Here is a 12,014-nt window from a genome sequence, read left to right as displayed (position 1 = left end):
ATTTTTGGTGAGTTTTCAATTCGACTCAAGAAATCAGCTACAACATTATTTTTTCCATTTAAATATTCTATTTCAAAGTTGTATTCTTGCAATTTCAATAACCATCTCTGATGGCGTTGAGAAAATTCTTTTCCTTTATATTTATTAACAAGATATTTGATCGGACAGTGATCGGTTATTATTTTAAATTTATTGCCATATATATATGGTCGAAAATATGTAATAGAGAAAATTACCGCTAAAAATTCTTTGTCTGTCGTTGAATATTTTTGCTCATGATTGTTTAGAGTTCTTGAAATATAGCATACTGGTTGGCCTTGCTGTGAAAGCACTGCTCCAATAGCATAATCACTAGCATCAGTTGTGATACTGAATTCTTTGTCGTACTCTGGGAATTTGAGAGTTGGGTGAGATGAAATGAGTGCTTTTAAATTTTCAAAGCTTTCAATATATTGTGGATCTTTAGAGTTTATTTTATTGCCCTTTTTCAAATATTTTATCATGGGGTAAGCTATTTTAGAATAATCTTTTATGAATTTTCGATAATATCCTGTTGCTCCTAAAAATCCTTTTAACTGTTTCTCAGTTTTTGGTATTGGTATCTTTTGAATTGCTATAATTTTATCAGTATTAGGCTTGATGCCTTCTTTTGTTAAAATGTGTCCTAGGAATGTAGTTTCTCTTTGAAGAAAACTGCATTTATCTGCCTGTATTTTTAATTTATTCTCTTGTAGTTTCAAAAAAATTTTTTTTAATGAGTTTATGTGCTCTTCTAATGAAGTTGAAAAAATTAATATGTCATCTAAATATACGACACATATTTTATTTATATATTCCCTCAATATGTCATTCATAAATCTCTGAAAAGTAGCTGGGGCATTTTTCAACCCGAAAGGCATTCGGACGTATTCATATAGTCCTGCCGGAGTGACAAAAGCTGTTTTCTGGATGTCCATTTCTGCCATTAAAATCTGATGGTAACCTTTTGCTAGATCTATGGTGCTAAAGTACTGTGCTTTTCCCAATTTATCTAAGATTCCTTGATATTCGGTAGAGGATTTATCGTCTACAGTCAATTGGTTTAACCTCCTATAATCAACCACTAGCCTGAATTTTTGTATTCCTGAATTATCTATCTTTTTCGGTATTATTAGAATAGGTGAGCTATATCTACTGTGACTTTTTCTAATTATTATTGCTCTTCTTTCAGATAATTTGTCTTCGATTTACTTCTTCTTCATGTTTTTCAATCTATAAATTCTTGAATTTAGTTGTTGATCCGTAACGGTTTTAATTTCATGAACTACTGCTGTTGCATTTGTGAGCTTGTCCCCTTCTTTATAGATAAGTTTATTGAAATGCTTTAATAATTTTTCGATTTCCTTTTTCTCATTTGATTTTAAATGATCAAGGTTGATGTTCTTTACTTCACTTATATCTAATGAATAAACTTGCTCTTGCATAGTTTTCATATATAGAATGGAAGATTCACACCATTTTTCAAAATTATTGTCATTTTTTCGATATCAATGGTTTTAACGCTTTTTAAGAAAAGGAATCATTTCCTATTAACGAATCATATGGTTTATTAAAAATTACCGTAAAGTTCTACAAATTTCGAGCTACATAGATACAATTCCAAAGAATTTTGTTTCAATTGAGATGTCTTATTAAAAATTTCATAAATATTTAAGATACATACAATATTTTATTAATTTTTATTGATGTCAGCACTTTTGCCACCTTCGCTCACTTAAATAGCGATTATTTCCATTAGCATTAAGGATTTCGAATTGCACTTAACCCTCTCGTTCGAAAAGCAATAGGTGTGTTCGACCAGCTTCTATCCGTCTATTAATGAAATTATCACATTCACACTCGAATATGGCATTTCGTTGCCATAAACGTAACTCTTCCGTATTCATTTGAAAATTTGTTTCAGGTAGAGGTTCAAACAAAAAATCCATAATTTCCCTTAAAAGTAGCTTTTATATTTCATATATATATAGTGCTATAACTTTACACACATAATCTAAGTACGCAATTTTATATTTTAAAGGAATTTTAACAAATTAACTTCTGTATCTACTGCTGCTTTTTGTTTTTCTTTTCTCGTTTGTTCGTTTCTTTTTCTAATGGTATTGTTTTTGAATTGATTGAAACATTTTACAAAGAAAGTATTGGCTTCAAATAAAACTACTACTTAAATTACTAAATTATTAGTTGAATAGTATTTTACCTTGCTGTTGGTGCTGCTCTTGCTTTTGTTAATGTTGTTGTTGTTGCTTTTTGTTAATGTTGTTGCTGTTAGAAACTTCTCTTCTCCCTGTTGATCATAAATATTTCACTTTCCCTTTGCCGCTGTCAGTAGCTTGAATTTCGTTCACCATCCTTCTCGTGGTTTTCGTCGCCGCCTTCGTTTCCGGTCAGCTCCATCACTTGTAATACTTTTCTGCACTATAGCTGCTGCTGCTGTTGTTGCTGTTGATGTTGTTGTTTTTTTTTTTTTTTTGCTGAAGATCTTGCTGCTGTCTCCGCTGTTGCTGCTGTTTATATTGCTGTTTTTTTTTTTTTTTTTTTGTTAAAGCTGCTTCTGCTGTCTCCGCTGTTGCCGTTTTAGTGTTTTCAACAGTTTTCTTTATTTTTTCTCAAAATAATTTTTGTTTTGCACTTTTCACAAATTTTTTCACTTTTTGAATTATGTTTTTGCTTTTGCTATAATTTTCCAACTCAAATGTATTATTTTGTTCTGCTTTGGGATTTATATGATTAGCTGTATCTTTGTCACTTTTCTTTTAATAACAGTACTTTTGTTTAATAATAATTTATTTAGCTTTTATTTAGCTTTTCTTTGCTAGCTGAGCGAAGCTGAGAGAGAATATGGAACCGTTCCGTTCGACTGCGCCAATTACGATATAATGAAACTCCGGTTTACCGTACTGAGCGGCTTGCCGTCCAGTTTATTAATCATCATTTTATTCTTTACCAAAAATCTTATTTCCTAAATTTACCTGAAACCTTTATAAAAATCTTACTTGCTAAATTTACCTGAAGCCGTTGTGCTGACTTGACATTCCTCAGCATCAACGACCCGGCATATCTTATATTACAATTTTATATGTACATATGTATGTAGTTGAATCTGAAGATTCAACTTACATTTCAGACAAATACAAATATTTAAAAAATACTTGTCTTTTTTTGTGTGTCGACAAGTTTGACAGTGGTGGAGTCGTTTGACGTGAAAAATTTTTCGATGCATAAAAAGTTTTACATGTGTTCCAAAATAAAAAACAATTAACAAGAAAAAAACCGAAGTTAACTATTTGCCTCTATATATTGTACGTCCTTTAATAAAAATTTATTTTCCGGTGTTTTTTTCGCTGATTTTTTCGGAAAAAGTTTTCATGTGTTCCAAAATAAAAAACAATAACAAGAAAAACGCAACCGAAGTTAACCCTCTATATATGTACATATCGGGTGATTTTTTAAGAGCTCGATAAATTTTTAAAAAACGCAAAAATTTGCAAAATCTCATCGGTTCTTTATTTGAAACGTTAGATTGGTTCATGACATTTACTTTTTGAAGATAATTTCATTTAAATGTTGACTCATGTGGTTTCAACAAGATGGCGCTACATGCCATTTTTAGTTTGTATGGCAGCTATATATTATAGTTACTCAATCTGAACAATTTCTTCGAAGATTGCACTGCTGCCTTGGATAATAACCCACACCGAATTTGATGAAGATATCTCGTCAAATGAAAAAGTTCCTACACAAGAACTTCATTCCGATCCCTCAGTTTGCAGGTAAGCTATATGTTATAGTGGTCCGATTAGGGCCGTTCCGGCAAATGAGTAGTTTCTTGGCGAGAAAAGGACGGCTACCGAATTTCATAATGATATTTCAAAAACTGAGAGACCAATTCGTATACAAACAATCAGAATGACGGGCAGACGGACATGATTAAATCGATTCAGTTCATTTTGGTTTTATTTATTTATATACTCAAGGGGTTACATGGGTTTTCTCGGGTAAAAAAAATATGTTTTAAACAATTTTTTTCTCATACAAAAATATCTTAAACTGCGACGCCATTTCCGGCGATCCATCGGAAAAAAGATGCGCCCGCGTTGACAGAATAACTCTTTATAGGATCAGCTAAAGTGAAAAATACGTGCTTAGTTAAAGCCTTAACTTAGAACTTGGATGAAGGAACAAAAAAAAAACTGAAAATTGGGTTTTAGGCAGACATTTTTCGCGATTTTTTTTTCAAATAGTTGTAATCGAAAAAAAAAAATCCTTCGTCTAAGTCTTTAAGAATTGTATCTCAAAGACCTATGTAAAATTTCGTGAAGATCGGTTTAGTAGTTCTCGAGAAATACTGCCAATCGACTTCAAAAACACAGTTTCGAGAAAAAAGCGTTCAAAGACGGCGCACTTAGCCTAGTTAGCCCCGAGCTCACAAATTCTCAAGGCTATATCTCCGAAACTATTACTCGAATCAACTTGAAAATTTAGAACAATATTCTGGAGGTGTTGTAGAATTTAATAAGGCAATAAAAATTTGTTTGAAACCCTTAAACCCATGTAATCCCTTAATAGGGTCTCTAACGTTTCCTTTTGGGTGTTACAAACATCGTGGCAAACTTAATATACTCTGTTAAAGGTAAAGGTGATTATTTCCCAAACCAAGTTTATTTGCAAACCTGATCAATCTATGACAAATATTTGATCGATTCGGCTTTTTCGCAGCTAAAATGGACTAGGCCGAGTGAGATTTGATCAGTTGTTATAATATTTTCAGCAGTACCCTCCCCAGTTTTAAACATCCACTTTCATGAAAGCAAAAGAAATTCGAGTGGAAATTCTTCAAAATATTTAGATATTATTTGAAAACTGTTTTGCATAAAAAATAGTTTTGCTTTAAAATCTTTAGAAATTGCATTACTTTTGTAACTATTTTAAATTAAAAAAATATATTTTCAAAATTAAAACTTTACGTCATCATTACAGTAGATATTTTTTATATTTAATATATAGATAATCAAAAATAATAACTAAATTATTTCAAAGAAAAATTAAGCAGTTTTTTAATTTTATATAATTTCATTAAGACGGTTTTGAGTGTTCCTTCACATATGTATGTATGTATATATGCCTATTTCATCAGAAATCTAAAAAGGGGCTAAACCCATATATGTATATCTTATCGAAATTCCATGCACAACTGTCAAATGACTAATACTCCTACAGTTCCACAGTAGAAGCACACATTCATATAATCCAAGGTAAAGTCGAATTTCCCGATACTGATAAGAATTTAGTTACGTTTTTGTTGTATTATTTCATTTTGCTATAATGACCGCAACTAAACTGTTCCTACATTTTCTTTGTTTCATACGGGCAGTCAGCACCCGAAGCGATGACTAAACCAAAGAGCCGACATACCTACATACATAGTATGTACATATATATGTATATAAAATACGACAGTAAAAAATTAGTACTAAACGCCAAGAGTGTGTCCATAAAACAATTAAAACAACAGCGGCGGTATTGTGACCAAAAACAAAAAAAAATAACAAAAAACAAAGAAATTGAAAAGCAAATAAAACATATCATGCTTACTCGGCTGTCAAGTGAGCAGAACGCGAAAATTGCCAAACTAAATAAATGTGTGTGTGTGCATGTAAGTGCGCTTGCATGTGGACACATTTGCGCCCAGCAACAAAGCCTAAAAGCCAATTGTGTGGCATTAAATGAAAATCGTATGCCTTTTCGTTTGCTCTGCGGAACGCCGAACTCATGCGTGCCTGCATATGTCAACGAGTTTGTCGCAAAAAGTGTCTCTCAACGGACTGCCACACAGTGCTTGCCAACCGAACTTCGTCGTGGACGAAGGCACGGAAGGGCAGCGAGTCATATGACAACAGGAATTAACACTGGACGTGTGTGCAGCACTACCAACCAACCAACCAACTGGTTGTTGCTCCAAAAAAAAAAAAAACTCAATAAAAAGCCAACAAACACATATGCATGCGCACGCCGGTAGTTCCGCTCGTCAGTTGGCGTGTCACAAAATGCCATTACTTTTGACTCTCGGTGACACCAAACTGCAGTACGGTTGCGGAGCTTAAGACGTACTTGCAACAGCACACCAACGCACGCTGCAGCCGTACTTCCGCTCCACTTGCCTGCCTGCCTGCCTCGGCCTTTCCAATGCTTTCTGCTGCCGTGTTTGCTGTGCTGTTATTTGCTGACGACATGGCCATCAACTGGTCATCTTTCCATTCAATTCTCTGCACTTTCGTTTCATTCTAGCATTCATGCCGCTTTTACTACTCACCGTTTTTGCGTTTGCACTAGTTGGTTTTGTTGTTGTTGCTTTGCGCATTTCAATGTCACCTTAGCCAAACGGCAGCTGACTTTGTGATGGACGTAACACTATACTCATTTCCATTCAAGCATACACACGTTCGCACATGTATGTGTTTGTGTGCTGGTGCGCAAGTGATTTTTGACCCTGGCCTCAGCGTCGTCGTTCAATACCGATTCAAATGTAAAGGCGACAATTAAAGCTCTGCATGAACGCAAACTCATGCCCCCCTTGGGTATAAGAAGTTCGCTCGGCTGAGCTAAGCTGATTTTTTTAGAAGTGTTAGTAGACAGGGTGGTCTGTTTGCATTGGAAATAACGGTAAATAACTGTTAGTTTTTTGCAAACCCGTTTTTTTTACATCCACAGACTCTGTCGTCGCTCCCACGATAGTCTAGTTCACTTAAAAAAATGGACTTTATCCGTCCAAGGACAGGAATTCTGCAATATTCCTCAAAATTAGTTAGACTACATAGGACGAAAGACTTTGTTGTGACCTCGTGATCGCGCCATAAGTAAACCACCTCTATGCATGATTTGGTGTACTACGCTTAATTAGAATACTGCAAAGTTTCATGACATTTAATCCAATCGTTCTTTTTATTTTGTTAGGCAATTTATGAAAATATATAGTATTCTCCATTTTGATCCAATTCCTTTGGTCATCTTTCGTGCAAGACATTGATACCACGCTCATAAAATGTTTGATTCTTACAGGCAAAAAACTGGTTCAAGTAGGTCTGATTTGAGGTGAAGCTTCTCCCATCCAAAAAACTTTGCACAGAACGGAAAATGTAATAATCCGAAGGTGCCAAGTCGGCAGAATATTGGGTTGTGGAAATACATCCCATTGAAGCTTCAAAAGCTTTTGGCGAGTCATCAAACTTGTATGAGGTCTTACATTATTCTGGAGGAACGCTGCATCCTTTATATTGATCAATTCTGGCCTCTTCTTCCTTCGAGTGCTTCACTCAATTTGTCCGGCCGATTACAATACACATCAACGATCTCTTTGAAATCCCAACAAACTGACAACATAGCTTTTTTGGTGACTATCGGCCTTCGAAGTGGTTTGAGCTGATTCATATCCTTTAGATCATGATCGCTTGCGTTTTACATTCTTGTAAAAAAACTCACTTAATGTCGCCAGTGACAATACGCTTCAAAAATGGATCACTTCTTTAACTATTAATGCGACGTAGCAAATTTTGTTCTGAAAAACATGAGGAACTCGAATGTCGCGTCGCGGTAGACAAATTTAATCTTTCAGCAATCTCTCAAATATTTTTTCACGTATTAGCATAAACCAACGACTTTATTTTATCCACATGGGCTTCAAGTGTCTTTTCAAGACGTGGTGCAATCTTAAGATCGCGAACGCCGGAACGAAATTTTGCAAACCAATTTTGGCATTGGCGTTCGGTCAACACATCTACTCCTTACACATCACATAATTTTCGCCTCGCTTGAATTCCATCAAAACGATACACCCTGTTCAGCGAAACCACAAGATTCAGCAACCGCAAAAAACATCGCGAAAATTTGTTAAATTTTGTTGGGTGACCTTAAAATGAAATTGATAGAGTTAGTCAACGTCATTGGCAATTCCAAGATAGGTCACATTATTAGCAAATTTTTAAATTTTTACGAACTAAAACTGCGAAAGATACACGAGGCTTTTTTTGAACATCAGTCAAAGCTGCTCCATATTACTGGCCGATTAATCAGAGGAATACGCTATGAATTGGTGCTCCACCATCCGTACTCCCAGATTTGACTAAGAAGAGTGTTTCTTCTTTCACAGGCTTGTGAAGTGGTTCACTGAAAACAAAAAAAAACTTGGTCTCGTAATTTTGGACACCCTTTACAACATATGATTTACTCTAGATCGTTCTTTCGTCTCCAGTCTTGATGCTGCTGCTCTTTGTACAAATAACTATAACATTGCCAATGTTTCTTGTTTATTGAGTTATGTGACAATTTTATGTACTAGACTATACTGTGAGGTTCGTAACCTTTGATTTCTTGTTTTGTGAGATTCGGAACCTTTGATTTCTTGTTCTACAGAATTCAAATCTCATCTTCAACTGACAAAATTTGTAGGATTCGGAACCTTCGATCTGTTGTTCTACCGAATTCAGATTTCATATTCAAGCGGCATGATTTGTGAGACTCGAAACCTTAAACCTCTTTTTCTGCCGAATTCAGATCTCATACTCAACCGACAAAATTTGTAAGATTCGGAACCTTCGATCTCTTTTTCTACCGAATTCAGATCTCATATTCATGCGACAAGATTTGTGAGACCTAGAACCTCCGATCTTCTGTTCTGCCAAATTCAAATCTCATATTCAAGCGACAAGATTTGTGAGACCTAGAGCCTTCGATCTCTTTTTCTACGGAATTCAGATGTCACATTCAATCGACAAGATTTGTGAGTCTGGGAACCTTCGATCTCCTGTTCTACCGAATTCAGATCTCATGTTCAAGCGACTAGATTTGTGGGACTCGGAACCTTCGATCTCTTGTTCTGCCGAATTCAGATCTCATATTCAAGCGACAAGATTTGTGAAACCTAGAACTTTCGATCTCTTGCTCTGCCAAATTCAGATCTCATATTCAAGCGACAAGATTTGTGAGACCTAGAGCCTTCGATCTCTTTTTTCTACCGAATTCAGATCTCATGTTCAAGCGACTAGATCTGTGAGACTCGGAACCTTCGATCTCCTGTTCTATCGAATTCAGATCTCATGTTCAAGCGACTAGATTTGTGAGACCCAGAACCTTCGACATCTTGTTCTATCGAATTCAGATCTCATATTCAAGCGACCAGATCTGCGGGACCCAAAACTAATATTTTATCGTGCATGAAGTTGTTTGAAAGATTATAGTTAAAAATTACTTAAAAAACATCAGAGCAATATTCTCTTGTGTAATATTCTTATGACAAATTACATTTTATAAACTATAAGGTTCTCAGTGACGGATGTTGATTATTGGCATTTCGTTTGCCCACTTACTTTTTACTTAAATAATTAGACTTTCCGTTTAAACAAAAAAGTCATGAATTAAAATCTCGTTAGAATTGCCTTCCGGAAATATATATGTTATGTACATATTTACATACATATATAGTTAACGCTAATGAGATATCTGCGAAGCATCCGGTGATGAGAAGTTAATTTCTATAAACAAAAACTTATTTTAGTCTCACGCACACATGCAAACATACATATAAATATACTATTCGACTTCTGTATGTAAATTTAAACTTTTTATTAACTTTGTTGCCATCAGCGTTGTAATCACTATTAACAAGATGCCATTAGTCGTTCAATGCCTCGGCTCTGCGATTTAAATGAAGCTCAGCAAAATGATTGAATTCATCACTTTTGAATTGCTAGAGCAACGGAAACACTATTACAGTGTTTTTTATTCCACGTTTCTACTATTTTTATAATTCGCAAATAAAAAGTAATTGTCAAAATTGAATGTCAGTCCGTCATTTGATGCCGTCCATCAGTTGGGTAATTCAATCGTCTGTATTTGAGTACTCAATTACTAATTCAAAAGAACAATTGATGATTACACAAAAGTAAAAATATTTTTTGTACAACAACAACACCACCAGCAAAGTAGTGATTAATGCGATTGCTTTACGGTTATGGTGGCGTGCGATGTTTTTTAGCCGAGTCTCGATGACAAAGTGCCCGACGACGACGATTATTGGCAACTCACGAGCACCCATCGAAATGGCAATAATGACAGCATTTGCTGGCAGTCCGTCCGTAGTGAAGCGTGCGGGGTTTCTGATAAATAACACTTGTTGTTGGTAGCACCAATTTTCATGGTCAAGCGATAAATTTTCGTAAGGCTTATTATAAGTGACCATGAGTGTATTAAATAAATATTGAGTGCATGTAAGCAAAGATTATTGAGGAAGACTGCTATTTACTTATACTGTACTTTCTTTTGTACTTTTGTGTATGTGTACGGGGGTAACTTGATAAAATACCGAAGACTTTTCCACCATATAAATTATGCCGACATATTCCTAGAAAATAGATGTGGCCATATAACAATTTTAACGTTTGCGTTAATCCTTTGGTCAATGTCATATCGGAAATAGTCACCAGAGCTACTCGGTTTGACAAAATCAAAAGCTATCTGTGATCCGAGCATGATTCATTTGTCCTACAATACCAATTCCCCAAGTTTTTGTAGCTTATATAGACTGTTACGTGAAGGTTCATAGTAATATCTTTCTCATTTTTCTTATGAAAAATAGTCGTTTTCTGGAAATTTTTGTTTTCATTGGAAGAAATTGATGTCAGAGAATCACAGAGACGTAATATCGGACACGTATTTGGTAATATCAGAATTTGTCACTTTGTCACATAGAAGTTGCGAGCAGGTTGCGAAAAAAAAAATAAAAAATAGTGTTTTCCTTACAATTTAATGTTATTGCCAAAAACATAGCTTTTTTTATAAACGGCTTTCCATTATGTTTTAAAAACGCCCAAAGGAAAGTGACTACCGTGGCCGTTTGAATTACTGAGCGAGTGGCATCATTTCGACCACGTTTGGCAGCAATTGTGCCCATTTGTCAACAATAATGCGCGGAATATTCTCTTTCAAGTAGTCAATCGCCTCGGACTTATCTGCGCAGACAATCGGCTTTACATAACCCCACAAAAAATAGTTCAGTAGAGTTAAATCGCATGAACTTTGAGGCCACAGTTCCAAGACGCGTAATACTACGCTCACCAAAAGTCTCCTTCCATTAATTGATTGTTTATTTGTATGTGTGACATGTACCGCTGTCTTGTTAGAAAAAGTTAGAAGATTGTCCAGATCCATATCCTCCAATTCAGCCAGGACAAAGTCATTAATCATGGGTGTATAGCGTTCCCCATTGACTATGTATTATGGCCGGCTTCATTTAGAAGAAATTGTGGCCCAATAATTCACTCTGTTTATAGACCACACAAAACACTGAATCTGTGAGCAAGTAACGGCTTTTGATGGTCATTCGGCTTCAATTCTTGCACGAGTTAGACTTTGTAATCCCGCAATCCAAAGCACTCAAGCAAATTTTATAAATGCTGCTTAAAAAAACGCGTTTACAGATATACCGATGGATCTGATTGAACCGTCAAAAAAAAGGAATTTTTTCCACTTTTATTATGGGAGAATAAAAACAGCTCTTATCCGATTCTTTTGCATATATATTAAGAGGTTTTATAGAACTACAAAATAAAAATTACTTTATGTCAAAAAAAAAAACAAAATCGGGGAAATATCAACGATCTCGTTGATTGACATTGTTTGCGGCCGTCAACTTCCTGGCTAGGCTTCTTATCTGAAACGAAGAAAAACTATTTTTTTAATAAGGAAACTTTTATCAAGTGCATAGTGAAGGGGTTTTGAGAATTTCGAAAAATTGGTGATGTAGGCCTGGATTTTATGAAAAAGTGCCATTTTTACCTGTTTTTTTCGGCATCAAAATAGTTAAAGCTGAAATAGTTTTCTCGGGAAAGCGCGCTATTAAGCACTTGAGTATAAAAGTTAGTTTCGGGGAAACCTCAAAGTTTTGGTACTTAAAGTGCATTGGTTTGGGCCTATTTCTTCGA

At 35.1% G+C, this 12,014-nt stretch overlaps 1 protein-coding gene and 1 long non-coding RNA gene across 7 annotated transcripts in view; one reads left to right on the top strand and one right to left on the bottom strand.

Moving 5' to 3' along the window:
* The window catches only part of LOC126760312 (palmitoyltransferase ZDHHC8), a 118,918-nt gene that overhangs the window by 11,080 nt on the left and 95,824 nt on the right, over window positions 1-12,014 (top strand). The window lies entirely within an intron of this gene.
* Window positions 2,349-3,235, bottom strand: LOC126760313 (uncharacterized). The gene is made up of 2 exons (XR_007667186.1): window positions 3,049-3,235; window positions 2,349-3,011 (listed from the first exon to the last, which is right to left on the bottom strand). It is a non-coding gene; the product is annotated as an uncharacterized LOC126760313 (long non-coding RNA).

Source organism: Bactrocera neohumeralis, chromosome 5 (assembly GCF_024586455.1).
Source record: "Bactrocera neohumeralis isolate Rockhampton chromosome 5, APGP_CSIRO_Bneo_wtdbg2-racon-allhic-juicebox.fasta_v2, whole genome shotgun sequence".
Classification (NCBI taxonomy): domain Eukaryota; kingdom Metazoa; phylum Arthropoda; class Insecta; order Diptera; family Tephritidae; genus Bactrocera; species Bactrocera neohumeralis.
This window is presented reverse-complemented; position numbering and strand designations above follow the sequence as displayed.